The following is a 26595-nucleotide window of genomic DNA, read 5'->3' as shown; positions in this document are numbered from 1 at the left end:
TAACATTGCCTGTATAAAAATGATGTGTTCCGGGTTATTTTCGAAGATTACGGCCCGAAAACGTAGTTTCCGGTTCTGGAGCGTAGGGTCCGCACATCCGCATTACGCTCGAAAACCGTAAATTACGTTTTTGGGCCGTAACCTCCGAAAATGACCCGGAACACATATTTTCATACAGGAAATTTTATACAGGAAGTGGGAGACAGGAAATACATCACAGGAAGTAGCTGGCAGCCATTTTGTTTTCATCCTGATGCATCACATTCAGTAATCAAATTCACTGCCATCCTGCTGTTCTGTTGTAGAAAAAACTGAAATTACAGTGCAGGTGAAAATCATGAATATGTAACGAAAGGGGGAACAGACCATTCAATGACATTTCTGCACGGACAAGGGGGGGCTGACCACATCAAACCCCAGTTTCATTTTCTCCTACTTTGCATTATGGTACATTTAGTTCATATTGAGTGCTCATTATCAGAGTTGTGTGATCTTACGTAACATTGAGGTGGAGCAGACACATGGGGGCAGATTTTCAAACCCCGTACGCCACATTTGCGCCACCGCAGTGACGCAGCTGCGGCGCTAGGCCAGTGCCATGCTGCGGGGTATTTACAACGTGACGCGTCTGGGCGATGTGTCCCGTCGTAAAGCCCTGCGCCACATGTGGGCGCTCCGGCAGAGGGGCGGGGGCGTACCAGAGCAGGAACGCCTCCTAAAAGTGGCTGATAGAAATCTACAAGATTTTAATAAGTTACTTTTATGGCCATGCTGCGTCAAAACCCTGTGCCTGCTTGAAGCAGGCATAAGGATTGACGCATCATGTTAGGCATAGGGTCACCCCAAGCCTTGCTGGAACTCCAGCAATGCGTCACCTTTACGGCAGCAGATGCGTCACGTGTCTGTCTATTCTTGCGCCATGGTGCGCCACATTGTAAATGGTGACGCAAGAGGTGTCCAAGCTAGCCGAGGTTCCAGAGGTATGGGTAAGCCATGCGTTAAAGCAATGTTGTGCAAAACACAACAGGCTAATGTGAACTTGCATACGACTTCTGGGGAGTTCAGCAGCACACCCCCTGTGCGGTCGAGACATCTGAATCGCGACTTCAACAGACCAAAAGTGCGCTCTATGATGGCTCGAGTCTGTATGTGTGCCCTATTGTACCTACGCTGAGGTAGTGTTTGCACGCTTGTAAGGGGTGAGGAGACGTGGGGAGAGTGCATACCCAGCGTCGCCTGAGGAGGGAAGAAAGGGCAGTTGTTTACATTTCCCTCTTTGACTTACACAGGACATGATCTATACGTTAGTACATGCAGTGTCTGTTGGGCCATGAATCTTATTGTACATTGGTTAATCTTGGGGGGCATTCAGACATTTCAATGACACATAGCACTAATTTTTAGTGCTTGGTACTTACCCAGTAGCCACATGATGCCAAATTCTCCAGCAGCCATCCGCCGGGCAAGAGGTGACATGCGGAATATGAAGCTATAATCGGTACTGCCTGGGAACACTGCATGCACATTGATGAACCTCCCACTGGCATCACAGACAGCTTGCACATTGATGGAATATCATCTGTGTCTGTTGCAGAAGATGTGTGCAATGTGGCGGGGTGGTTGAAGGGCCACATGGGTGCAATCAATTGCACCCAGCACACATGGGAATTGTGCAAGGAGATAGAAATCTCTTGCTGCCCTTTGTTTCATGGGCAGTGTATGTGGCATTTGTATGTGGTTGTGGGCTCTAGCAGTGATGCATCTCAGTACCTGATGCAGGCACCGCGACTGGCTCGCCTGGGAAATGCCCACATGGTCACTGGAGACCCTTTGGAAAGACCCAGTGGCAAAGAAATGGAGAGCAGAAAGGATCTTGAGATATGCTGGTATTGCATGTGAACAGCAGGTCACAGAGTCAAGCTCCTACTCACATACCATATCCAAGATGACTTCTGGAGGGAAACGGTACCTGGCCCTTACATCTTGGCTAGACAATGCAAATAGGTTGATCCTCTGTCTGAAGATCCTCTCTGCTCTCCTCCTCAAGAAGTTTTTCCGCATGGCAAGGGGCAGTGCAAGAAACACATTCAGTGACATGTTGAAAGGTTTGTGTGTGTCTGCTCTGCATTTATACATGCTGCAGGGCTAGGATTGGCTGCAGTGTGTCAGCTGATCCATGGTGGGTGGTGGGAGGCACTTGGGCAGGTGTTTACCCTTGGCTAACATGATCAACTGCCATAATTTGTATTTTCCGGCCTGGAATCGGAAATTCCGACGCAGAGCTGGAAATTGCAGGCCGGAATCGCAAAATCCGCCGCAGTACTGTAAATTCAGGCCCGGAAGCGGAATATCCGGCTCGGGAGCGGACGTAAAGTTAGTAGTCGTAAGTCTATTCTGTGAATACTGAAAGTTGTAAGTTCTTTCTGTGAATACCGAAAGTAGCAAGTTCATTCTGTGAATGCCAAAATTAGTAAGTGCATTCTCTGAATACCAAAATAGTAGTAAGTTTAGGATTGAGTCTTAAGTTCATTCTGTGAATCGGGCCCTAACTGTGTTTACTAGAACAGAAGTTTCGGAAGACATAAAGATTTAATGGTATACTGAGAATTAAACGTCTTTCAATGTGAAGAAATATGAGTGTCTACAGCTAATACCATGTCCTTGTATTGTAAATTTGATATACTTGTAAGGCTCCATTGTATAATCTGAAATGTACAGAGTTGTGGAAGACCTGCTTAATCAAATCTGTTTTTTTTTAAAAAAAGGAACTGGCAACGTTTTCCTTCTTTGACTTGCTTTGTGGTGCTGCGTAAAGCTTTCATTGTGGTTTAACAGCCTCGCTGTTACTTTTGTTTTCATTCTGACAGACTCATGAATGGATTCTCCTGATGGTCCGAGAGAGAGTATGTACGGGACGCAAAGGGCACACTCCGAATTACATAGTGGAAGACTGACGGGTGCTATGTCTAGATACTCCACAGTACCTCTGTATGACTTGTGTATAGTGATCATTGATGCATACGACATCAGTAGAGTAATCCACCCTACTGTCCACCTCGCTGTGTTGTAGCAGATGGAATGCCTCTGATAACTCTTGGAAAAAATGGATCACCTTCTTCAGACTCTTGATGGCATAATCAGTCTGCACAATTGCTGTTATTCATATACAAAAGATCCCGCATTCAGTCAGGCTCCTCATCCTCAGTACCTTTTCCTGAGTCAGTTTGATTTGCAGTGACCAGGTGTGCCGCTATGAAAATAACCTTCACTCTAATACTGCTGCACAATAGAATAAAAAAAGCGAATCAGTGAAAGTCTAAAACCCCCTTCTCGATGAACTCAACCGGAGACTGCATCAGCAGTCTTCACATGCCACATTCAAATTTTGACCACCGAATAATCCACCGGCACTCACCAAATTGTGGCAGCAAAAAAACAGAAATGGCATACTAGATGTAACCAACCCATCTCAAAGCCGCCTCCAAATACAGACTGATTGGGCACAAGCACATCAGTGCTTCCACAAGCCTGGGAAAAAAAAATCATCCTTTCTTCCTCATCCAAGTGTATCTAGTGATCTCTCCCAGCACCAGCCAGCCAGGTCTACAAACATATATTCCCCTTGCAAATGTGCTCAGATTACATGGCCTTGGAGTCTACTGCTCTGTTGTAGCACATCAAGAGGAAGCAACATGCAAAAGAGAACATCCGCAGCAACATCCATTCATCCAGTGGGCTTAGCTGGCACAGAAATTCCATATAAACATCCTCCGCTAAATGGAAAGACTAAGATTAGAGGAACATAAGCATTCCTGGGATCATCTAGCCTGCTGAACTCCTCCCTGTGCTTTAACCTTTTTTCACTATTACTGTATACCCCGAAAACCTTAAGGCACAGGCCACATAAATAAATTTTGTAATTAGGAAAAATTTGACTCCATGGAAGATGTGTCCTACAGTGATCTGTTGGGGACTGATGTGCAAGAAATAAATATTTGCTGTTAAGATCATCATTGTGGGCATGTTTCTGCTGTTGGAATGCAGTCTTGTACTTCTGTGGCAGTTGGAGAAAGGGCAACTCACAATCACATGTCTATAATGTTTGCAAGAGGGTAGATAATCATCCTACTTCACACTAGCTCCTGAAATATTCCGTGGCCTCACGTCTGCCCAATAAATATGGTCTTTGAGTAAGCCTGGCTTTAATTCTAGTCACAGACCATATGGTCTCCTTATCAGGCTATTTGCGAGCACAACTACTTAACAGACTGTTCAACCGCACTGTTAGCCCTGTTGTCAAAGAATAGGAATCTGGTAGCCCCCTCACATAGAGATTGTTGACATGCTCTCAATCAACAACTCCATACTGACACATTCTGTATTGAGGAGAGAGGGGGCGGACATTGGGTAATGGCTGGTGCGTTTACTGCAGCTAGTATCTAAATATTTGCAACACTGCTTTAAAAGTTGAGACTATATTTTGTTTTCCACTTTAGGAACAAATAGTTGTTTTTTGAGCATGTGTTCACAAAGTAACACTGATAGCGCGTAGTTGGGGGGCTGCTCTTGTACTTACGCTCAGCGGAACATCCAAGTACACTCTCCTGGTGCACTGTGAAGTTTACATTACCCATTAGCCGAAAGGAAGAGGATACATTCTTCACTTACTACTGGTCACTCCTCTGTTTGTCTGGCAGAGGTTATAGCTAAAGTTTCGAAGGCAGGCCTTCAGTGATGATTTCTCGTTGACCTCACTTGCGAGCACCTTTTTTTGTTTTTCTTGCCTGCTGACCATCTGGGGAATCTTGGTGGTCCAGCCTTTGGGCAAGGGGCGGTGCTGTCCGCACAGGGCAGGCCATCGAGTTTTGGGTACGGTTGCCTCCCCTTACCTGCAGCCATTGCGGGAATTGCCACCAGCTCCTAAGTTACTTCCTCTCCAAGGGCTTGGTACTTTTTTGCTTTGGCAAAATAACGTTTCCAGCTCCTGGATATAGATTTAAACGTGATTTCTTATAATCTTTCAATAGCTTGCTAGTAAAAATGTGCAAAGTGTGGTGTGTCCTATATCTTTTAAAAATACACTAGTATGTCATTTCTATATTGTGGATCCCCTTTAAAGGTCTCAGATGGTGTAAAGTGCATTTTAGTCTTTTGTGTGAAAAGGTTGGTAGTTGCTAGCTTTTAGCAATTCACTAGGGATAACGTTATGTTAAAAAAACAGCAGAGCAAAGTAGTCTTAAGCGTCATTACAATTGGGGATTTTAAGTCCGCTTGTGTCCCTGCTGTTTTCAACCTGAAAAAGACCAGAAAATCCCAGGGGGCACAATTCCCTGTATGTATTATAAACAGATCAGTGAGGATACAGTAAAACACTGAAAATGTAAACATCAAAATATTCTTTAACCTCAAATGTAATTAAAAGTAATTTATTATTCCATATATGATATCATACAGGCATTTGCACTCCGGCCATTACAGTACATAGGCCTTGTACCTCCAACAGCATAACTTTGAGTGAAATGAAAATTGTTAGAAATGGGGGTTCTCCAGTTGGCAAATGTTGCCATGTTGTCCGAATAGGGACCTTTCTTCCTAGTCGGGTAAGAGGAATAAACTTCTAAAATAGCCCCTGCTCACCTTCTTGGTAGTTTGACAGGAGCAGACAGGCTTATCTTGGAGGTAGTGTGTAAATAAAGCATTTGTGCTTACACACAGTAAGACAGTGAGAACACTAAATGGACACCACACCAGTTCAGAAAAATACGCAATCTTTATCTAAACCAAACAAGACCAAAACGACAAAAATCCACAATACGGTAATCCAAATATGACTTTTGAAAGGTAGAAACAGTTCTGTCCACAGCAAACTATAGATGCAACACTTTCAACACTAAATACCTTGGATGCGTCAAAATCATAAGCAAAAACAGCTGCTGGGAAGGTGATGCGTCGGTTCCTCACTACAGGGGAGGGGATGCATTGGTTCCTCACTGCCACGCAGGGGAGGTGATGCGTCTGTTCCTTACTGAAAGGGAGGTGATGCATCGGTTCTTTACTAAAAGGGAGGTGATGCATCAGTTCCTTACTGAAGGGGAGGTGATGCATTGGTTTCTTACTGAAGGGGAGGTCATGTGTCTGTTTCTACTGTGGCCTCAGTGTTGATGTAGACTTAGTGCCCTGGTGTGATGCGCAAGGATCGGGGATGTGGCGGTTCTCAATGCAACAGTGCTGCATTAATTTCTCCAGCCACGGTCCCAGTATGCGTTGGTTCTTGCAGCCGCACATCAGGGCCTGCGTCTGAATCGGTGCGGTGATCTGGTACTTCGTAGATCGGTGCACTCGATGCAGCTTGCAGCAATTTTTCCAGCCGTGGGCGGGCACTGCGTTGGCTTCTTCAGCGATGCATCGGAAACAGGTGGGGATGTCGCCTTTTCGTCATTGGGTTACTTTTCCAGCTCCCAACAGCAGAAACAACCTCCACAGGCTCAGAACACCAACAGGCACCTGTTGGTAGGTCGGAACTCCCAGCAAGGAAGTTCAGGGGAGCTAGAGGTGAAGTCTTTGTGTTTCTTTAGACTTCAGAGCAGGATACAAGCTCTACTTAAAGCCCTTGGAGATCTTCCTCAAGCAGGGGACACAGCACACAGCAAAGTCCTTGTCCTTTCCTTGGCAGAAACAGCCAACCCCAGACAGCACACAGCAAAGGGGCAATACTTCTCATTCAATTTCTCCAGCTCTTCTCATTGGCAAAGGTTCCTATTGAATTCCAGAAGTAAACTTAAGTTCGGGGGTCTGGGCCCCACTCTTTATATCTCACATTCCTTTGTTCTCTGGTGGTGGAGAAGCTCTTTGCCCAGCCAAAACCAGTTCTGTCCTCTGGTGCAGCTTCCAGACAGGAGGTGAAGACAACATTGTCCAAGGCAGACCAGGCCCATTCAGGTGTGAAAGAAATCTTATCCCTCTACTCTGAATGCAGCCCAAGTCTATTCAACCCAGCCCTGACTCACCCTGGAATGGCAGGACACACCTCACCCCCTAAGTGGTTGTCTGAACAGAATGCACAACCCCAGCCCATGTCACTCCAAAGCCATACGGTCGATACACAAACCTAGCAGAGGCACACAGGATAACTAAGAAAGAAAATACCTACTTTCTAAAAATTGTATTTTCAAACACCGAATGTAAAAATCATCCTTAGTAAAAGATGCATCTTTATATTGAGTTCAGGCATACTAAACTTTATCTTCCTATCTTGTAGTTATATTTAGAGTTTATAAATAAAATCCCATTCTATCCAATGGGACAGATAACCTTTCATTAGTGAAAAAAAATAATAATAAGCAGTATCTCACTATCAGGACTGCCACACACATCAGGACATGTTCTGCCTTTCACATGCACTGTACCCTACCCACTGGGGTACCTTAGATCTAACTGAGGGATGACTCCCATATAGGAAAAGGGACGGTTAGGACCTGGCAAGTGGGTGCACTTGCCAGGTCGACAATACTAGACTGCACACAGACACTGCAATGGCAGGTCTGAGACACTTTTGCAAGGCTGTGTTTGTGGGTGACAAACACAACCCACTAGCAGCATTTGGATTAAATATCCTGGGCGTATACAGTGCACTGTACTAGGGGCTTAGCAGTAAACCAAATAAGCCAATTATGGAAACACTATTTCACGACAACAATTTACAGAGGGGGAACTGGCACTTTGGTACTTAACACAGTGGCAGAGTACCCAAAGCATCTAGACCAGCAAAAACAAAGTCCAACACACAGTAAAAACAGCGGAGGCAAAGGCAAAAATACAGGGGAAACCCACACCAAGTATGCCAGGTCTAACACGTGTTCCCTCCAGCTGAAATGTGGGGAGAGCTACCCACCCCCTTGGGAGTTCTTTTTATTAACCCCTTCGATGCTTGTGACGGAACCATTCCGTCACGGTTGGGCTTTGCTGATGACGGAATGGTTCCGTCACAACCACACCCATTTCAATGAGGGGCAGCATTTCAAGGAGGGGAATTCCATTAGCAGCGATGGAGTTAAGGCAGAAAAATCTGGACAGACCATTGGCATGTTCTGTACCAGGGCGGTGTTCCACCGTACAGTCCATCCCCTGTGCGGAAATGGACCACCTCGACAACTTTGGGTTCTCACCCCTTATCTGCATCAACCATTTGAGGGGCCTTTGGTCGGTCTGAACCTGGAAGTGAGTCCCAAACAAGTAGGGCTTCCGCTTATTCAGCACCCAGACTACAGCAAACGCCTCATGCTCAATCGTACTACACCTCTGTTACTGTGGAAGTAACCTCCTACTAACTAGGCCCTCCTCATCGAGTTTAGCGATCAGCCCCCACACCATGCTCTGAAGCATCTGTCTGCACCACAAATTCCTGTAAGAAGTTGGGTGCCTTTATTACGGGCGCTGTGCCCATGGAAGATTTCGGGGCATCAAAACCTTTTTGACAGGCGTCAGTCCAGTTCACCTTCCTGGGCTGCTTCCTGGATTCTGCTGTGTGAAGGGGGCAACAATGGTGCCTCACCCCTTGACAAATCTGTAATCCCCGGTGAGGCCTTAAAAAGCTCTCACCTCTGTCTGGGTCTTTGGGGGGGGGGGGGGGGGGGGGGGGTCCGAAGACTGAATGGTGTCAATCGTAGGCTGTAGGGGCGCCACCTGGCCGCTTCCTACCTGGTGTCCTAAGTACACCACTGAGCCCTGCCCTATCTGTCACTTGCTGGCCTTGATCAAGAGACCTGCCCTCTGCAGGGCCTTCAACACTCACCAGAGGTGGTGCAGATGCTCCTCCCAAGTAGCACTGAACACTGCGATGTCATCCAGGTAGGTGACACTCACTGAAATCTTCCAATCCAGCCAACAACTGGTTGAACAACCTCCTGAAAGGTGGCAGAGGCTTTCTTCCACCCAAAGGGCATTACCCGGAATTGGTAGTGCTCCTCTGGGGTTGAAAATGCACACTTCTCCTTGGCACCATCAGTAAAGGCAATCTGCCAGTATCCAGACTTTAAGTCAAATGTACTAAGGTACTGGGCAGCTCCCCACCAATCTATGAGCTCATCAGCCCTGGGGATGGGGTGTGCGTCTGTCCTCGTGACGTAATTGAGCCTTCGGTAGTCCACATAGAACCGAAGTTCTGGTGTGGCTGCGGCAGCCTTTGGGACCAAACCCACTGGGCTGGCCCACAGGCTCAATCACCCCTAGTGCTAACATTTTGGAGACCTCCTTCTTGATGCAAGCTTTGACCCGGTCAGTCACCCTGTAAATTGTGTGCTTCACAAGGGTACTGTCCCCAGTGCCTACATCATGGACACACCACTGAGTGACACCTGGGGTTAGGGAGAACAGAGCGACAAATTGGCCCAACAGCTGGCTCTGCTGTTCAGGGGTCAGGGCAAGAGAGAGGATTACACCATCCACTGACCCATCCTGTTCCTTAGCAGACAGGAGGTCAGGAAGAGGCTCAGTCTTCTCCATTTCAGCATCTGTTGCTAGGAGCATGCCCACTTCGGACCTCTCCAAGCAGGGCTTAAGGTGGTTCACATGTAGGACCAGCAAAGGGTTCCTTGGAGACTGCAAGTCCACCAGATATGTGACTATACTCTTGTGCTCCACCACCTCAAATGGCCCAGTCCACTTGTTCTGGAGCGCACAAAGCTCCACTGGGGCCATAACCCACAGTTTCTGGCCAGGCTGGAACTCGATCAGAGTGGCATTCCGATCATACCACTGCTTCGTCTCTTCCTGGCTTGCTTCCAGATTCGCCTGATGAGTCGTCTGAAGTGCTTAGTCTGGTTCTTGGAGGCCAGCATGTAGCTATGTACATCCCAGGGAGGTTTACTGGGAGCTTTCTCCCAGCCTTCTTTGACCAATCTCAGAGGTCCTCCTACAGGATGTCTATACAGGAGTTCAAAGGGACTGAACCCTAAGGACTTCAGCGGTACCTCCCTGTAAGCAAATAGGCATTGTAATAGGACGTCCCACTTACGCCTCATGGACTCACCAAGACCCCTAAGCATGCCCTTCAGGGTCTGGTTGAATCCCTCAAACAGCCCATTACCTTGGGGGTTGTAAGGAGTGGGTACATTATAGGTAACACTTCACTCCTGCCACATGGACTTCATAAACTTGAATATGAAGTTGGTATCCCAGTCGGATACCACCTCTGTGGGGAACCCCATGCGGGAAAAGATCCCCATCAACGCCTGGCCCACCACGGGGCCATTGTGGTCCTGAGAGGGATAGCCTTAGTGTACCGGGTGGCATGGTCCACCAAGACTAGGATGAACCTGTTGCCCATGGCTGTCTTGGTATCCAGAGGCACCTCAATGTGAATACCCACCCTTTCAAATGGGGTGCTGACTACAGGAAAAGGTTGGAGAGGAGCCTTCCACTCTTACCGCTTGCCTGTCAAGACCTACAATGTGTCGGAGTTCTTGCGCATTTCGAGCCAGTAAAAGTGGGTGACCAACCTTTCAAATTCTTGTCTTGCCCCAAATGCCCTGCTAAGGCACATCATGAGCCAGACCCAGTAGGAGGGGTCTGAAGTGCTGGGGTAACACCAGCACACGGGCTGACCCAGGTTCAGCAACCTTAGGCTCACCATACAGGAGTGGGAAGAAAGGCCTTACCAGATAAAAAATGGCACTCTGAACAGGTATGACTCTACCTCAGTCCAAGATGCTCTCGCGAAGGGTAGAAGACTGAAGCCACAGGGAGAGTCCTGCGTGTCAAATAACAGTGACTTTCCTCCAAACAGCACCTTCTTCTGAGCAGTAAAAAGCACCATGTACTGAATGCCCAGGGTTCTCAGCTTCTGCTTGACACCTTGAAAGCAGATGTGCTGTTGCTGCACTTTGAGGGTATAGTCAGGAAAGATCATCGCCCATGATGAATATCAGTGCAATAAATCTGTTTTAGGTAGGGGCTTATGCTCCAGGACTTGTCGGCGTGGTCAACTATAGAGCAGGCAGATACAGAGTCTGGTGGTAACCATGCACAGAACCAGGCTGTAATGAATGCAGTCGTGTTCGGCCCTTCTGCACCCACCAGAATCAAATGTTGTTCTGCCTGGATCGGGCCTCTGTGTCTGCTGCTCGTTCTACCAAGAGGGTAACTGTGTTGCAGAGTCTTCGTCTGATTGGCAGGTATTTAAGGAGTCCTCTACTTCAGATATTTGGCCCTCTTTTGCTGTCTCTCTCCACTGTTTTGTGGAGATCTTGCTGAATAAGTGAGAGGTCTGTTTGAAGTTCACCAGTTTTCCCCTCCGCGGTGGATCTGAGATCCTTGATGGCACGCAAGATGGAGGACACCTCTGCAAGATCAGGATCTCCTCCTTGTGTACCAGCGTGGCCAGCCGGAGGTTGTGCAGAGAAGGTAGGTTTCATGAATTTGTCTATTTTTCCATCTGGGGAGTGCTGGGACTGCTTGTCCTTCCCCATGACACCTGGCTGGAGCAGATCTTGTGACCGCCTAGTCCACATAAGCTCCCTCTGTAATCGAGATGAATAGCAACAGAGCAGGACCCATGATTCCCCCGTGTTCAAGCTGCATGGCCACTAGTGGCTTATAGGCAGACCTCTGTTGTTGAAGACAGAGCGTCCTCTGGTTTAGGTATCACTGGCCCGAAATGACCACCAAATAACCTACTTGAGCTCTTCTACTGGTGTGCACCTCCCTGCACCTCCTTGTGACATGATGCAGCTGCTGAACCCACTGATGCCAGAGGGAGGGAATCTCGGCTACCCCCCTCGGCACCCGGCCAAGGATTACAAGCTGCATGCTAGGCCAAAGCCTAACCTCCTGGGCTAATGCCGGTCCCGAGCTTTCACACACAAGGCTCCAGATGAGGCCGAGTGACAAGTTCACACAGTCTCTAGGCAGGGAAATACAGGATGCACCCTGTGCAGCCCGGTATGGTCAACGATCTCACTGCACATGTAGAAGGGCACCCCACTCATCACCATCTACACGAAGGGCGCCAGGACTCGGGGCACGAGGTACTCTCAACGGTCAGGGAACCAGCCAGCTCCAGGCCCTGCTTGCCCTACTATCACGGTTGGGCCTGCATGAACTGAAACGCCACCCGTGAGCCTCTGGCTCTCGGACACTCTGCCACTGCGGCCAGATCTGACTGCTGAATTCCTGGTGGCTTATGGGGACCCCCTCAACGGTTGTTTGGCACCGTGACACTCCCAGTCAGGCCAGGCACAGCTAGGCGAGTCGGTCGGTAACTGCAGGTGGTGCTCCCTCTGTGCATGCACTGGTCGATCAGGCAATAGGCCCTGATGGGGAAAGGAGGGGCTCCCCAACCAACGAGTAGTTTGTCCCCTCGCAACTCCAGCAGCAGGGGGGGGGCTAACCAGGTCCATGCCACCTTGGGTACTCTCCCAGTTCCACTCTCTTTTCCTGCACCTCGCGAGGCTCGACTAGGCCTCAGAATTCTCTGCAGTATATTGGCGCCCTATGCTCGACTCCACAAACAAGGCCACGCCCCGCTAAGTGTCATAAAAGGCGCGCTGACTCGCTAGTGCGCAGACAACTTAGAAAATCTCCTGAGGCACAGCCTGGAGCAGATAGACAGATCGAGCCCTTTCACTGTTTTTAAAATTGTAATTTGAAAGCTTTTTTAAAACTCACTCACCCTTCCTGTCACACGATTGCAGTGTGCAGGCACCCCTTCACCCAGCAAAACGAGCGCTGGAAAGGGCGAAATCGCCGATCTTCCCCAACCGCCATTCCCCACGCCCTGACTGGGACACGCCCACTCTGAGGCCACACCCCCTCTTCATCACATCTTCATAAAAATGTGCATGTACCAGAAGCGCAGCGGACGAGCGGGCGCGCCGAAGGCGCGCTTAAGGCAAGCTCGTCTGCGCTCGTCCGCGACCGGGGCCGGTCTCCATCCCGACCCACTAGCCATAACACCGCAACATACACTCGGAATGAGTTGCTGTCTTTGAGACCTCCCCTTTGCGCGACTTGCCCTTGTTCCACCTCTGACGCTCAGAGCCAGGTCTATGCCTGCACTGTTTGCAATTTCTCCCTTCCTGCTCCAGACAATACTACCAGGATGGCTCACGCCCTGAATTCCGCCTCCTCTCGCGGAGCCCAATCCTCCCTGACCCTCAGAGCTGCACTAATCAACTGCAGATCACTGAGCAAACATGCCATTGACATCTGGCAGTCCCTTCGGGACAATAACTTGGGACCTGCTCTTTTTAACTGAAACGTGGCTGAACGACACCACGAACCCCGCCATCACCCTTGCTCTGCCAGAGGGCTACAACATTATCTGTGCAAACAGACCCAATGGTAAACCGGGAGGTGGTGTTGCCTTAATTCACAAATCCAAATGGACGGTTACCCTCCCCCCATTTGACCAAATTGACTGTATAGAAGGCCTACCTTTCAGTGTCCAAATCTCCCCGTCCTCTTCTTGCCCTGGAATTCTTATCTACCGTCCCCCTCATTCCAATACCTCTCATCTACTGGCTCTGGCGGACTATCTCATTCAGCTTAGCACACGCTACGCTAACTTCACCGCCTTAGGAGACTTCAATCTCCACGTTAACAACAATTCCTGTTCGCACAGCAGCAACTTCACCTCTACGCTAGCAGTCTGCAACTTAGTCCAAATAATAACCCTACCTACGCATATAGCAGCTCACACTCTGGATCTGATCTGCTCCAACCTACCATCTATCCGGGCCACTCCCCCTACCCCGGTTATATGGTCAGACCATTTCCTCATCCCTTTTGAGATCGACATTCCCTGCCACATTAGACCCGCTATCACCTCCAAATCATCAGGTAGAAACAGGAGTCGCATCACCCCCGAAACGCTCCTGGAATATCTAAAAAACACTCAACCCTGTCTATCGTCTGACCCTGACTTACAGATTGACCACTTGGACGCATGGATTAGTCCGGCTCTAGATGCTCTGGCCCCTCTTAAACCCACCAAAACCTACAGGGCGGCACCCTCTGCACCTTGGTACTCTGACGAGCTCCGGCAGAAAAAGGCCTCTTGTAAATCCCTCGGACGTCTCTGGAGACAGAATTACTCCCTGGCTAGCAAAACCACCTATAAATCAGCCCTCAAAGAATACCGGAGAATGATTGAGAAGCACAAACGGGATTTTCTGGCCTCCAGAATCAAACTAGCCAGCAATGGCGCTAAGGAAATTTTCAATATAGTGAGATCCTTCACAAACCCCAATGCGTTGACTCGTACTCAACCCGCCTCTCAGTTGCTATGCGACAAACTCTCACAATTTTTCGAGGACAAAATTGAGGCTATCTATTCCTCCTTCCCCACCCCTAACATAGAAGGGCGAGAAGAGGAACTCATTATTCCCTCGCCTCCGCAGTCCACTCTATTCGAATTTGCAACCATCTCAGAAGCTGATTCTATGGCTGAACTTCTCAAATGCAAATCAGGCTCACCAAAAGACCCTTGGCCAGCCAAGCAATATAAAAATCTTGCACCCCTTCTCAATCCCCACCTTAGCCACATTTGGAATGACTCCCTCAGAACGGGCTGTTTCCCTGCTAAATGGAAACATGCCTCTTTAGTCCCCATCCTTAAAAAGCCCAATCTGGATCCAGACAACCCCAGCAATTACAGGCCTATCTCTCTCTCCTGCCTGCCCCAGCTAAGATCTTGGAAAAACTGGTACACTCTCAGTTTTCGAATTACATCTATTTATTTATTTATTTATGTGATTTTTAAAGCGCAACAAATACCCGTGGGTGTCTCGGCGCTGGGAGCTAGGTCTATTACCAGTGTTTCAGAGAACAGATGCCGAGCTCTATATCTGAAGTTGCTAGTTAGTTCATTGAGAAAACAGCCATGTTTTAAGTTGCTTTCTAAAAATAAGCAGTGTGGGGCTAGATTTAATGTTAAGAGGAAGAGAATTCCACAATCTTGCTGCTGCAATGCCAAAACGTCTGTCACCCCAATTGACCTTCCTTGCTCTAGAGATTTGAAGCAGGTGGGCGGTGTTGGAACGAAGCGTTCTGGGGGTTGATAGAGGCTTAAGGGAATTTCTAAGAAATTTGGGTCCCATGTTATTTATTGCCTTGTAAACAATACACAAGGACTTAAACTTAATGCGGCTCCTCACCGGGAGCCAATGCAGTTGAGCTAATTGTCTTGAGACAGAGGTAAATTTTGGGATACCAAGTAGAACTCTGGCGGAGGCGTTCTGAATCATTTGCAGTTTAGAGATTACTTTTTCCTGAGCGTTGAGGAAGAGGGCATTGCAATAATCAGAACGAGAAAACACTAGGGTTGAAATAAGAGTTTTGCCAGCGGTGGTAGGAAGATATGGCAAAAGCTTCTTAATTTTTCGCAAGATGTTGAATGACGATGAAACTACAGAATTCACGTGGTGATGGAAATGGAGTTTATCATCGAATATAACACCCAGGTTTCTCACTTTGCTGACTGGTTCAGGTGGGGTGCCCATTTCCTCCGGCCACCATAAGGGAGACCAGGCCGGCTGAACCTTACCAAACAGCATAACTTCGGTCTTAGAAGAGTTCAATTTAAGACAGTTAGAGGCCATCCAGCAGCTGATGGCCCGCATGCCGTCTTTAAAGTTCGCCGCTATGGTGGGTCCATTTTTGTGAATAGATAATACCAGCTGGGTATCATCGGCGTAAGTGGTCAAATTAATATTGTACGTGTCGTGGAGAAGCCAATGGGCTTCTCCACGACTCCCAGCACGGCTTCAGGTCGGGCCACAGCACTGAGTCGGTCCTTATCGAAATGGCTCGCTCGGTGAGATGGACGCTTGACCGAGGGTCGAGGGCGGTGTTAGTGCTGCTGGATCTTTCAGCAGCATTCAACATCGTCTCTCACAATATCCTGCTGAAAAGGCTGGAGGACCTAGGGCTGGGTGGCGCTGTTCTGAAATGGTTCTCATCCTATCTCTGACCGCACACAGCAGGTCTTCACTCCTCCCTACACTTCCCCTGCCAGACCACTCAAATGGGGAGTCCCACAGGGCTCTTCCCTGAGCCCGCTCCTTTTTAATGTGTATTTCACCCCTTGGCCAAGCTGATCGCCCAGACGGGGATCAAATCCACCTCCTACGCTGACGACATTCAGCTTCTCTTCACTTTCGACTCCCCCTCCACCTCCGCTTTTGATCCACTGAAATCCTGTCTTAGGGATATTTCGAGTTGGATGGATGCCAACTCCCTTCGACTCAATGCTGGAAAAACGGAGATCTTGTTTTTCAACTCACCATCCCCTTTGGATTCTAGTATGTGGTGGCCAGAAGATCTGAGCCTAGCCCCCACCCCCAAAGACTGGGTAAGAAACCTAGGAGTATGCTGGGATAACCAACTTAGCTTTAACAATCAGGTACAAACAGTAGCAGGCTCTTGCTTCGCAAAGATCAGAACCATTAACCCCTTCCAGGCTCATGACGAGCTGGGCTCGTCATGAAGTAGCCTCCTACCAGGCTGATGACGAGCCCAGCTCGTCATGATCAATGGACTTTTGAAAATTCCAGCACAGGAGGAAAATATCATTAGCAGTGATGGTATTAAACGACTCATCAATTACCTGCCGGCGGACTGCCGTAAAACTGTGATCCAGGCACTGATAACATCCCATCTTGATTACGCCAATGCCATCTACCTTGGTATCAGAGCAGGCCTCTACCATAAACTTCAGACCGTCCAAAACGCCCCCCCTCGGCTGGTGGAGAGAATCACCGCTAGACACCATATTTCTCCACACCTCCCTAAACTGCACTGGCTGCCCATAGCTAAAAGATGTGTGTTCAAGGCCATGACACTGGCCTTCCGAGCATCAAAAGGCAGTGGGTCGGCACACTTGAAAATCACCCTGCGACCTTATGTCAACTCCAGGACTTTACGCTCCAATCCCTTCATTTCGTGGAAACTCCCCGATTTAAACGCTCTAGTGCAGGTGGAAAAACCTTTGAGGTCTGTACTACTCAGCGTTGGAACAAGCTCCCACTAGCCTTACGCACCTGTCAGACAGAATCAGCTTTCCGTAAATCCTTGAAGACCCATCTATTCTCTTCACAAAAAACTGGATATCTGACCCTATGGCCTATTTTTTTCAGAGTTCTCAGCGCCGGGACGCCCCGTTGGGGCCGCTGTGCGCTCTACAAAATACTCAAATAAATAAATAAATAAATTCTCCAGGCATCCGGGGCGATTTGAGCAGGGTTCTTTATACTGATACTCACGGATTGAATGCGAGGTGGTGGAGTTCAGCAAAGAGTGACCACCCTAATCGGTGGCTAGGCCATGCCCCCATAACATGTCTGTTGTGTTGTAGTGAGTAATGGGTGAGTAGGTTGAGATGCCATCCCCCAGATACACATGCAGCCCCAGTGCAAGTTGTTACAATTTAAATGCCATTGAAATCTCCAGCAAATAACTGACTTATGAAGAAAAGGTAGTGCACTCATCAGGGAAGCAGCCCCTCGCATTGCAGACAGCTTGCATGTTAATTAAATGCCAGTGATGTCTGTTGAAAAGATGGTCCATTTGATGAGATGACTGGAGTACCATTATGTGCAAACAATGGAACTTAGTACATGATGGAAATGGGGGGTGGCATAGAATTCCCTTGCAACCCTTTGCCTTTCTTTCAGTGACTGTGGCATTGCAATAAACTGATGCACTCTGCTTGTGATGCATCTCAGTAATTGATTCAAGCATTGAGATTGGTTTACCTGTGAGATGCTTACCTTATCAGATTTCACACTCTGGAAAGATTCAGTGGCCATAGGTTGCAGAGCCAGTATTTTGACATCTGCATGGTGTTGGATGAATCAAGCACCTGCTCGGGGTCTGCTACAATGTCAACGATCACTTCAATGGAGAAGTCAATGACTGCTTCCATAGACCTCCAAAAGATGTTCCTTTTAATGCAAATCCTATCTTGCTTTCACAAATGGAGGTCAAAGCTACAAAGACATTCTCTGGCATAGTGAACCCAGATAATATTTGGTTTATAACTTTATTTCTTATGTGGGCGGCCTTCATATGGTGGGTGTTGTAATGAGCTTTACTTGTAGATTGGTGGCAGAGTTATGCGTTATCATTTCCTCCTTGCATTAGCGGGGTCATTCTGTGTGTTGGGAGCCTTGTTGTAATTGTTGTAATATATTTTTAAAGAAATGTCTACGTTTATAATGTTTACAAATATTTTTATGTCAAAAAACCTACATTAGATATTCATTTGGCGCTCGGGACAGCCGGGGACCGTCTGACGCACCACTGCTCATGTGCGTCGGATGGCCCCTGGCTGTCCTCGCAATTGCCATTACAATTCCCTTTGTTGCGGGCCCCAGAGGGAATTTCCCCCCCCCCCATCCCAAACAGCCTCGGGAGCTGGGGAACAGCTTCCCCAGCTCCCGAGGCTGTCTGTGTGCTTTCCCTGAAATGACAATCAGCACGCATGTCGCACTGAAGTCATCTTAGTAAAACTGAAATGAGCCAAGTGGCTCATTGCAGTTTCACTTTCTACATGCTCAGGGGCCTATCTCAGCCCCAGGGGCACGTATAAAGTCAGGAGAGGTATCGTTGTAAAGAAAGAATCTCCCTAGTGGAACCCTGCTTGGGGATCGCCTCAGGAGAATGATCCCCAAGCAAGGATCCACCTACTAGGCTTCAGGGAGGGGGGAGCGGCCCCTTGGCCAATTATATAATAATTATGGTGAGTGCAGTCTTTCTGCCCCCTCCCCCCACCGGGGGGCAGAAAGCCTTCTCGAAACCAAGGATGTAAATTAGGGGTGGGGCTGCCCAATATGGGCATGCCAATGCCCCCACCCCCTGCAAAATTAGTCTTTCTGTCCCCTCTGGTGGACAGATGGGGGCAGACAGCCCACTAGGTGCCAGGGTTTTAAACCGGATGAAATTAGGGGTGAGGGCTGCCCAAGATGGGCACAGGCATGGAAAAAAGTGATTTGTTCAGCTAAATTTGAAGTTTGCTAGGGATTCTGGATAGGGAAACGTTGGGGGATCCACTCAAGCCATACCTCCCTGGACTTCCCAGGGTGTTTACTGTTTAGAAATGTGTAGGATTGGTAGGTTTCCCTGGATGGCCGCTGAGCTCGGGGCCAAAAACCCAGGTGAAACCCCTCTTGCAAAAACAGGTCGTTTTGGAATAAGGATTTTGATGTCTCCACAATATGTTTTGGGCCATTGCCTGTGGCGGGTACTTGACCCACCCACACGAGTGCGGTATCATTTTTATCGGAAGACTTTGGGGAATGCGTTGTGGGTGGATTTTTGTGGATCCACGCAGATCCCAGAACTTTCCATCACAGAAACGTGAGGAACTGTGTTTTTCTTTTTTACAATGTTTGAGGTTTGCAAGGGGTTCTGAATAAGAGAACCTGGTGAGAGCCACACAAGTCACTCCATTCTGGATTCCTCTGGGTGTCTAGGTTTCAAAAATGTATAGGTTTGCTAGGTGTTCCTAGGTGCTGGCAGAGCTAGGGTTCAAAATCTGCAGCTAGGCACTTTGCAAAAAAGGGTTAGTTTTCACTGTAGAAAGGTGATGAGTCCATGTTGCTTTTTGTGCCGTTTCATGTCACGGGCATTAGGCCTACCCACACAAATGAGGTATCATTTTTATTGGATGACATTGTGTGGATTCATGTGGATTCCAGAACTTTCCATCACAGAAATGTGAGGGGAAAAAATATATATATTTTTTTGCTAAGGTTGAAGTTTGGAAGGGATTCTGGGTAAGAGAGGCTGGTGAGAGCCACACAAGTCACCTCATCCTGGATTCCCCTAGGTATCTAGTTTAATAAAATGTATAGGTGTACTAGGTTTCCCTAGTTGCGGGCAGAGCTAGAGTTCAAAATCTACAGCTGAGCACTTTGGAAAAAAGGGCCAGTTTTTACTGTAAAAATGTGGTGTGTCCACGTTGCGTTTTGGGCTGTTTCCTGTCGCAGGCACTAGGCCCACCCACACAAGTGAGGTACCATTTTTATCGGGGGATTTAGCAGAACACAGAATTGTACAGCAACTATTATTACCTATTGAAAAATGTCCTATAATTCACATGCTAGTATACGTACCCACAATTTCGGAGATCTGCGTATAGCTACTGTTTCTAAACTCTAGATTTTGTTCCCATTTCAGAAATACATAGGTGTCTTTCATACAGATTTTTCACTGTTTATATGTTCCCAAAAGAATTGCTATATACCCGGTACACAAAAAAAACCCATCAGTTATTGGCTCCGGGTTAGTTGTGTTCTTGGTGAACCTACAAGTCCTATATATCCCCACAACTAGAAGGGTCCAGCGGATGTAACGGTATATTGCTTTAAAAAATCTGTCATACTTAGAAGTTACAGGTGAAAACGTTGCCAAAAATGGCTGTTTTTTTTAACTAATTTTAAAAAATTTCCTATTTTCAACTGTTAGTTTCTATAAAAAGAAATTGGAGGATCTACACAAATGACCTCTTGCTAAATTCAGAATGTAGTCTACTTTTATGAAATGTACCGCTTTCCAGGATCCATTATGGCTTTCATACCCATTTCTACAATTAAATGGACCAAGGTTGAAAGCACAAAAAATAAGGCTACGTCCCAGTAAAATGCCAAAGCTGTGTAAGAAATGTTTGGTTTTCTGACAAAAGTCAGTCTGTCCCTGAAAGCTGGGAAGATGTAGATTTCAGCACCACAAACCCTTTGTTGAAACTATTTGCAGGATAAAAACAGACGCTTTCATCTTCAGCACCTTTTTCCAATCCCCCTCCCCCCCCAAAATGTTGGCAGTATTTCGGCTAATTTCTGGGACTACTTCAACGGAATGAACAAACCATTAAATTCCCCATGATGTTGGAAGAAAAGGACGCACATTTGGCGTGGATACCTTATGTGGTCAAAAGGTTACAGGGGCCTAAGCGTAAACTACCCCACATAGCCAAAAAAGGCTTAGCACGGGGGGAAAATGCTTAAAAGCGAAAGAGTTAAAGAAAACTTTGTAAAACCTTAAATAACACCTATTACTTTAATTTTTTTCCTTAGTGTTATTTGCTTCTTCCATTGATTTCTCCACAGAGTCGGCCCTGATCTTGGCGACAGAAGAGATTCGCAAGTCAATAAATGGGGATGCGTGGGCTGCCCTCATTTTGCTCAACCTCACTGCAGCCTGCGATACGGTAAACCATGAGGTATTGGTACGAAGGCTTCAGGATGTCGGTATCAGCAGCAAAGCCCTTGGTACGAAGGCTGCAGGATGTCGGTATCAACAGCAAAGCCCTAGCCCCATTATCATCATTCCTGTCATGTAGAGAACAATCAATCTACTGGAATGGACTCCAGTCACAACTGTTCACTGTTCCAGGTGGAGTCCGCCAGGGCTTGTCTTTGACCCCCACCATGTTCAACATCTATGTTGCTCCCTTAGCCAGTCTAATAAAGAGCCATGGCTTCACGCTTGTGTTGTACGCGATGACACAGTTAGTGGTGCCTGTGAGACACAGCGTGGATGCGACAGCTGAACAGTTCCGTAATTGCATCGCAGCTCTGATGACCTGGATGAACTCCAATTTTTTAAAATTAAATACAGGTAAAACCGAGGTTGTAGAGTTCGGTCAGAAACCATCAGTCTGGAGCTAATTATGGTGGCCCCCTGAAGCCGGAATCTGCCCTGTGCCGGCGTCGAAAGCTAGGAACTTAGGTGTCCTGTTAGACAAAGACCTCACGCTTGCCCCCCAGATAAATCAGGGGTCTTCAGCCTGCTTTTTCACCCTGTAGGTTCTTCGGAAGATCCTTCCCTTTAATCCCTTTTTCGCTTAGGAAAACGGTGGTTGGAGCTTAGTCTTGTCGAGAGTGGATTACTGTAATGCCCTGTACTTGAGAGCAGGTGTAGCCCAGCTCTCTAAACTTCAATCTCTTCAAAATGCGGCTGTGAGAGTATTGCTCAATCTACCCAAACACCACCCCACATCCGCCAGCATAAAGCAACTCCATTGGCTTCCAGTAAGACGGGTGGTGGATTTCAAGGCCCTTTGTGTAATACACAAAGCCCTTTATGGAGGAGGGGCTAATGAGCTACAACCTCTATTCCCCTGCTATGTACCTTCACGTTGTCTAAGATCATCGAACATTGGATTGGTACTTTGCCCCAAGATAAATTGAGTGTGGGGGGGGAGTGCTTTTTATTTCAAGCAGCTAAACTGTGGAATTCCCTCCCTGTACAACTCCGACTTCAGTCTAGTAGGACATTTTTTAGGAACCAAATAAAGACATGGCTTTTCTTACAACGCTAACTTGTTGTGCTGTACCGGCCTGCACATACCTTAGCGCCAAGACGCCTCGCCAATAGTGCACTTTAGAAATATCTAGTCAGTCAGTCATTTCTTTGACTGTGTGGTGCAGTACCAGAGAATGGCAATGTGCCATGCTTCACTTACTTCACCTTGTCTGAAGTGCATTTGAGCCTGTTTTGTTTCTATCAGATCTGCATTAGAAATAGAAATGTATTTTGTGAATAGCAACTGTCTTTTTCGTTGGTGGGTGGGCTTTTGTATTAGCATGGCCCTCCTTCTACCCTTCCTGAAATTCCCATAAACCCTACCCATTTTGTAGTCATTGTTTTTCATTCTCCAGCCACTCAACCATTTTCACCCACATTTACTAAAAAAAGGAATACCTGTTTATTATGGAATGCGGGATAATACATGCAACAAACATAGAAATCGTTGAGATGTGCAGTGAAATAAGGAGGTAACAGTCCCATTCCAGAGGCCCTTAGCCCTATGGATGGGTCAACCCTCGCCACAATGTCGGAAATCTCGATGTATCATTTAATTCAGATCTATAATTTATCCCCTCAAGCTAGCACAGAAGCCAAAGAGACCAGTTTCCAAGTTTCGTTGCTGCAAAAAAATCTTACCATGTTTCAAGCCATCTAGTAGGCTGACTAGAGCAGTGCTCGTGGAACAACTGGTCTACTCCAATGTAGTCTTCATAGACCTACCCAAGTATTGCTACAGCAATTGCAGAATCAGGCAGCAATATTGAAGCTTAACGGGTCGATAGGTTTACATTAAGCTTTACCAGTCTATAAAAAAAAAAAAACTCTACTTGTCCCATTTGGTGCCATGCAGTGAGGTGACATTTTACGGCAATATTCTCATTATGTCTCTGAATATAGCCCCTATGATTGTGTTAGGGTTCGCATTGATTCAGGGTTTGGAATCTAGAAGATCTCTGATTTTGCCACTTTTCACCAAATCCCCACACGGGCTGGAAGCAGCGTTTGATTGCTCTGTGAGTCTGTGCATAATGTATGTCTAACATGTTGAAGGGTATGAACCTCCTATTTAATCAATGCCCACACTAAAAAAGAATGAACATGTACTTCTTACTATGTGCAACGTTTTTTTCTTCAGGTGTGAGAAAGTGAGGGTGTAGAGAAGGTATTTCTATGAGCAAATATAATCAAAATGTTAACCCAAAATACTTTCACACTGATTCTCTATTACTAATTTGTTTAAAAAAATATTGTCAAGCAATAGCCACTTCATGATATTATGCCCCAGAGAAATGGTATTTCGCTACCAAAATAATTTAATGAAAGTTTATCTTTTTCCAAGTTTATTTCTGTGTATTTTTTTTTAAACAGATTTTATTTATCAAATGACACGTATACAGCAGGGCTCTGTAACCCAGAGACATCTGCACAATAAATGCAAAGCTTCCTTACTTTGATTTTTCAATAATAAGATCCAGAAGAAATGGAAAGCAATACAACAAAAAAAAAAAATATTCAAACTGCCTCCCAATAACCCCCTCCGCCCCCCCTCGCCGTTGTCTCACTAACGGCCTCCCACATAAAACCTAGCTGTGCCCTTCCACTACCACCACATGTTCCTATAAACTAAGAAGGAAGAAACTACAGCTTGCACCAGCAGGGTAATAACAAACTGGATGGAGGGGTCCGCTTCATCATCCTGCTCCAGTAACAAGTCTGCTCACCTCTTCCAAACCTTGTAGTGTTTCTGTGGGCAACCTCTTGCGGTGAAAATAGGGAGTTCCAAGCCCACACAGAAGTCCAGTCCCTTCTTCCAAACCGACACGGACGGAGGCCCCAGTGCCTTCCATGCCCTAGAAATGTCCCTCTTCGCCAGAGTAAACCCCAGCAGCATAACATAGCGTTTATAAATATTACCACCAATCCCCTCCATGACATGCAATAGCACTAATTTTGGCGAGTGGGGCAGGTCCCAGCCCAACACCTCAGAAAGGCAGGTCAGTACCCCCCCCCTCCAGAACCGTGACAAGGCGAGACAATGCTAAATTGTGTGTATCAGAATCCCTGCCTCTCTCTCACATCTAAGACCTATAGGGGAGGCCACAAGAACCGGCCACCAGAACCACCCTCCATAACCAGATCTGCGTGAAAAAGACCCAATGAAGATATTTGAACTGGACAAGGCGCAGGCGGGTTGCTATGGCCGCACCCCTTGGGGAGGTAGGGCCTCCGTCCAGTCTTCCTCATCCAGTGAGCCAACATCATCTTCCCAGGCCCCTCTAAGCTTCTGCAATGGAGGGGAGCTGTGAGTTACTAGGGACTGGTAGATCTTAGAAATGTTGTGATCCTGTAGGTCCCCCATAAATACCTTCGCTTCTATTGGGCTGAACTCCGCCAGGGACTCCAATCCCTCCAGACTTGGGGAGAGGGCGTGTCGAAACTGGAGATATTTGTAGAATTTGGTTCTCGGCATTTGAAAATCTTTTTGCAAATCTTGGAAGGACTTCAGGATCGGCCCCCTCATAACATCCCCCAGGGTAGAGATACCAATATTGTCCCAACCACGAAACTCTGATTGTGGCAGGCGGCCATTATTCCATAGGGGAGTCTCCTGTGTCAGCTTATTCCACCATCCCATCCTCCGCAGGGCCTGTTGCCAAATTTGGAAAACCCCTTGAGTCACGAACAGCAGGGATCTACGTACCGGTGCGGAGTACAGAATCATGTGTAAGCAGAGGTCCACAGCGTAAGCAGGGTCATCTCTGCCCCATACCACCACTCATTTAAGACCAATAAATGTGAGGCCATGTATTATGACCGTATATCAGAGGTCGCCAGCCCTCCAGAGTATGTAGAGAGAAAGCATGTCCGTAGGGCGAGACTCCCTGCTCCCCCCCGCCCATAAAAATTGACCCAACGCTGCATTGACCTGTCTAAACCATCTAGGGCAAATCTGATATGGGTGATTCTGCAGTTGATACAGTAACGGGAAAGAGAGCCTATCTTAAAAATGGCCGACCAACCATAAATAGACAGCGGTATATGGGACCATGTCTTAAGATCCTCCCGGACGAATTCCCAGACCGGAACCAGATTCCTTTCCCAAGACACAGTGAGTGAGTCTGATAAAAACACTCCAAGATACTTCATCCCGCCGGTAACAACCCAAACCGATGAGGCCCAGGCACCCAGACCTGATGCATCCCCAACAGGCCACAAAGTAGACTTACTAGGGTTCATGTAGAGACCCAAAGATTCCCCAAAGATCTGCATAATCCGAAGCAGCTGCGGCTCTGTCCGGTTAACGTCTGTGAGAAAGAATAAAACATCGGCGTATAGCGCAATAGGGTCTGACAATGCGTGGGGCCATTCAAAGCCAGACACCTGTGCTTCCATACGGACCCAGGCGGCCAAATGGTCCATCGCCAGGGCAAGCAAATATGGAGACAGCGGACAACCCTGCTGGGTGCCCCGTTGAAGAGAAAAGGTGAAGGAAGTAGAGCCCACAACATGTACCGACGCAGTAATATCATTGTAAAGTAGGGACAGGTAGGACAGAAAGTGCGGTCCAAGGTTCAATCTGCTTAGCAGCGTGAAGAGATAGACCCAGCTAAGGGAATCAAATGTCCTGTACACATCAGCCAACGAATGCCGCCCGTGCCCCTAGCCCACGGATAGCCGCAACAGCAACCTGTGCGGTGAATATTATGTTGGTTCACCCGCTGGGGCATAAACCCGGCTTGATCTGGGTGTACCAAGGTAGAAATGTGGGACCACAAACGGTTGGCCAATGCCTTGGCCAAAATTTTGGCTTGTGCATTTAGGAGCGAAATAGGACGATAAGAAGCATGCTGGTCTGGGGGTCTGCCTGGTTTGTGAAACACTACAACCTTGCATGTCGCCAATCCTGAGGAAGACTCCGCGCTCCTCCACCACTCTACGGTAATGGGGTCCAAGCTGTAAAAAAAAGTCTTAAAGAATTCACGGGGGGGGCGTGGCCAACTGCTGAGCATTGCGGATGTGAGCCGAAAGAGCTCGTGCCAAACCCCGACATCTCGTCAAAATATCCTGGAGAATGGGGCTCGTCAGAGCCAAAAATAAGTGACTAATGTATTGGAATGCCTGAAGAATCTGATGGAGCAAGGTAAAGAACAAAATTTTGTTCAAACTTGCGAAGTTAATCTCTCCTAACAAAAGTAATCAGTCTAATAAGCTTGTGGTGAAATTATTAATCAACTTAGTTTAAAAGATACATTCATGAAACACACGCGGGACTAATGTGCTTTTTGT

General features: G+C 47.4%; 1 protein-coding gene across 1 annotated transcript in view; it reads left to right on the top strand.

Moving 5' to 3' along the window:
* LOC147712516 (uncharacterized) overlaps window positions 1–4010 on the top strand; it is a 45675-nt gene extending 41665 nt beyond the window's left edge. Inside the window, exon 5 of the mRNA XM_086923194.1 lies at window positions 2868–4010. The gene's annotated coding sequence lies outside the window, so the exon portion shown is untranslated. The remainder of the gene's footprint in view (window positions 1–2867) is intronic.
* Window positions 4011–26595: the final 22585 nt, after the last annotated feature.

Source organism: Lissotriton vulgaris, chromosome 5, assembly GCF_964263255.1.
Source record: "Lissotriton vulgaris chromosome 5, aLisVul1.2, whole genome shotgun sequence".
Lineage (NCBI taxonomy): Eukaryota > Metazoa > Chordata > Amphibia > Caudata > Salamandridae > Lissotriton > Lissotriton vulgaris.
Note: the sequence above shows the minus strand (reverse complement) of the source record. Positions and strands in the feature narration are given on the sequence as shown.